We start from the raw sequence: 3,523 nt of genomic DNA, 5'->3' as shown, positions 1-3,523 counted from the left end.
TGGGATAATCGGGATGGGAGTGTCAGAGGCAATGAGATTGGCACAGGATAGAGCACAGTTTAGGGATGTTGTACATAGGGTCGCTATGAGTCGCAAGTGACGGCACATAACAACAACAGCAACAACAAATCTGTCCATGTCCTACCCCTTTCCATCAGATCCAAGGTCCTCGACATTGTATGATTCATAGATAGTCAGATATTTCTTGGCTAAAAAAAAAAAAATCTCAAATTTCCAACCTACCACTGAAGACATCCCACGAGGCCCTTCCTGGCTGATGTCTAACCACACCTCTTGTACCTTCTGTCTTTCAAGTAACGTAAGCCAGTCACGGGGCTTAGAAGTTCCACAGGGTCACCCTGCCCTTTCCTATCTTACTAACTCTGTTCGGCGTGCATAACTCAACTCAGAGGTTTTATCCCCACTGGAGCTCTTACTGATGCTTGACTTCCAATTTCCCTGTTAGGAGCTCAATTATGTGTCCTAAAAAAAGACGTGTTGAAAGCCTCATCTCTGGCACCTGTGATTTTATTTGGAAACTAAGAGTCACAGGGGACTTGGTGGCACATAATAACAACAAGAAGTCATGATGTTGTTGCTGTTGTTGTTGTAATTATGTCTGTGTGGTAGAGTCCAGTTCATAGCAGTAGAATAAAACCCAGTCTCAACCACACGTTCTCTGCTATTTTGAAGCCTATTGGTACAGTCACTGCCTCAGTCCATTTCTTTGAATGGCTTCTTCTCCTTTGCTAGCCCTCCACTTTCCCAAGCAGGATGTCTTCTTCCCAACAACTAGCCCCTCTTGATGTTGTTGCTGTTGTTATGTACCATCGAGTCACCTGCAACTCATAGTGACCCAGTGTACATTAACTCTGAACCCTGCAGTATCCTGAGCCAATCGCATCATCTAATTCCATTGATTGCTGTCAAGTCGAGTACAATTAATAGCGAACCTATGAACAAAAGGCCTGAAGCTTTTCTATAACGACTGTCTTTCTCCAAGTTCATAGAGTTTCCAGAGGCATGTGGTTTAGGACGTGGATGCCTTTCCTGCTTCCAAACCTGTCTTAAAACTGGGAACTCTTCCAAACACTGTCCACCTTGGGCAGCCATTATGACATTTGATTCCCCAGTGGCATAAGGTTCAGCATCACAGCAAACCCAGATTACCTCAGTGCAGCAAAATGACAGAGGAGTGCTGTACAATTAAGAAGGATGGTCCTCTAAAAAGAACACTTTTCCCTCAGGCCCAACTGAGTTTTAAATACAAGAGCCCTCCGTAAATATATGAACAAAAGGCCTGAAGCCTTTCTATAACTATACTCATTTCTTCAAGTTCATAGACTTTCCAGAGGCATGTGGTTTAAGAAGTTGATGCCTCTCCTGCTTCTAAACCTCAATCAATCTGGGAGCTCCACCAAACACTCCCATGATGGGTAGCCATTATAGTGTTTGGCACGCCTATGACACAGTTGTTCCAGTATGGCATTGGAGACTCCAATGGCCAACAGTTCAGTGTCACAGCAAACCCGGATGACTTCAGCACAGCAAATAGTAAAACCATATTATGTGAGACAATGCAACTCATTACGTCAAGTCCGAACAACTCGTAGCTGACCCTCCTGTGGGTTTTCAGAGGCTATTAATCAGATGAAAAGACTTTGCCCATCTTTTTCCCATGGAGTAGCTCATGGATTCGAGACACCTGCCTTTGGGTTGGCAGTGCAGTTCCTTAACCATCAAGCCACCAGAGCTCCCTGTGTTAGATAAATTCTCATTCTATTTACCTTTAAGGAATGCTCTGACTCCACTACTTTCAAGACAGATTGTTCTTTTAGGAGTGCACGATACATTCAATATTATTTCCAACTCCACAGTTCAAAGGCATAAATGCTTATTAGGCCTTCCTTATCAATTTTCAAACTTGAACATGTATAGAAAGCAATTGAAAATGCCATGGCTTGGGTCAGTCTTTAACTCCTTTGCTCTTTAGAACTTTTAAGGAGGTATTTGGCATAAGAAATACTCAAGGAAATGCATCTTTGATTTTTTTTCTTTTAAACTCTTAACTTCCCTGGGTGTTGATTGTGCATGCATGTAAAATGAAATCGGTGACAACCTCAATCTTCACTATGTTTATCATGATGGTGTCTACTGACCCAGTTAAGAAGATTTTCTTTTCTTTATCTGGAGGTGTAATCCATTCTGAAGAAGTCTTTCATCTTCTTCAGCAAGGGCTTCAAATCCTTGTCAGCAAGCAAGATTCTGTCATTTGCATATAGCAGCTTGTTGATGACTCATCCTCCAATCTCAAAAGCATATTCTTTTCCATATAGTTTCTTTTTTTAGATTATCTACCTTGTATAGAGATTGGATGGGTATGGTGAAAACATAGACCCTGATACATATATTTCCTGGTTTTAAGTTTTGGACTATCCCTTTGTTCTGTTAAAAGGACAACTTTTAAGTCTAATATAGGTTCCACTTGAGAACAAGTAGGTATTCTGGAATTCCCATTCTTCTCAATATTATCTACAATTTATTATAGATAATAAATACAGATAAGTACCTTTGCACAGCAAATAAAACACAAGTGAACAATTTTCTAGTATTCTTTGCTTTCAGCCAGGATGACGAAGAGATTGAGAGTGTTCACAGCTTCAGTTTGCTTGGCTCCACAGTCAACACTCTTGGCACCAGCAGTCAGGAAATCAAAAAGCGTATCGCGATGGGAAAGTGTGCTGTTAGGGACCTCTCTAAGGTACTCAGGAGCAACAGTGTCTCTCTGGAGACTAAGGTGCGCCTGATACAGGCCATGGTATTTGCAATCGCTTGTTATTCATCAGAGAGTTGGACAATGACTAGGGAGGACAGAAGGAGAATGGATGCTTTTGAGCTGTGGTGCTGGAGAAGGGTACTGAATGTACCCTGGACTGCCAGGAAAACAAACAGATTTATCTTGGAGAGGATTAAACCAAGCTACTCCTTGGAGGCAAGGATTCTGGGGCTCCGTCTGACATACTTTGGACATGTTGCCAGGAGGGACGGGTCCTTGGAGAGGGACATCATGCTTGGGAGGGTGGAGGGACAACGCAGGAGGGGAAGACCCTCCTTGAGATGGATTGATTCGGTGACTGGGGTAATCGGGATGGGTGTGTCAGAGGCGGTGCGGTTGGCGCAGGATAGAGCAGGGTTTAGAGCTGTTGTGCATAGGGTCGCTATGAGTTGGAAACGACTCGACGGCACATAACAACAACAACAACATCCCTTGCTCTGTGACTTCTTCCAAATACAGCTTGAATTTCTGGCAATTTCTAGATATGGCTCCAGCTGGTTTTTTTTAACAATCTTCAGCAAGTTTGTACTTGCTTGTGATCTTTTTCAGTAATATCTGCCTTTTTTGATCACTTCTTCTGCAATGGGCACAAACATAGGTCTCTTCCTGCTAGTTAACCATGCAGCTGCCTTCCAAATTTCTTGGCAAAGGAGATCACTCTAGAATATAGTGGGTGCTTAATTCAAC

This window comes from Elephantulus edwardii, unplaced genomic scaffold (genome assembly GCF_000299155.1).
Source record: "Elephantulus edwardii isolate Elephantulus edwardi_28Jun2011 unplaced genomic scaffold, EleEdw1.0 scaffold00088, whole genome shotgun sequence".
Lineage (NCBI taxonomy): Eukaryota > Metazoa > Chordata > Mammalia > Macroscelidea > Macroscelididae > Elephantulus > Elephantulus edwardii.
Note: the sequence above shows the minus strand (reverse complement) of the source record.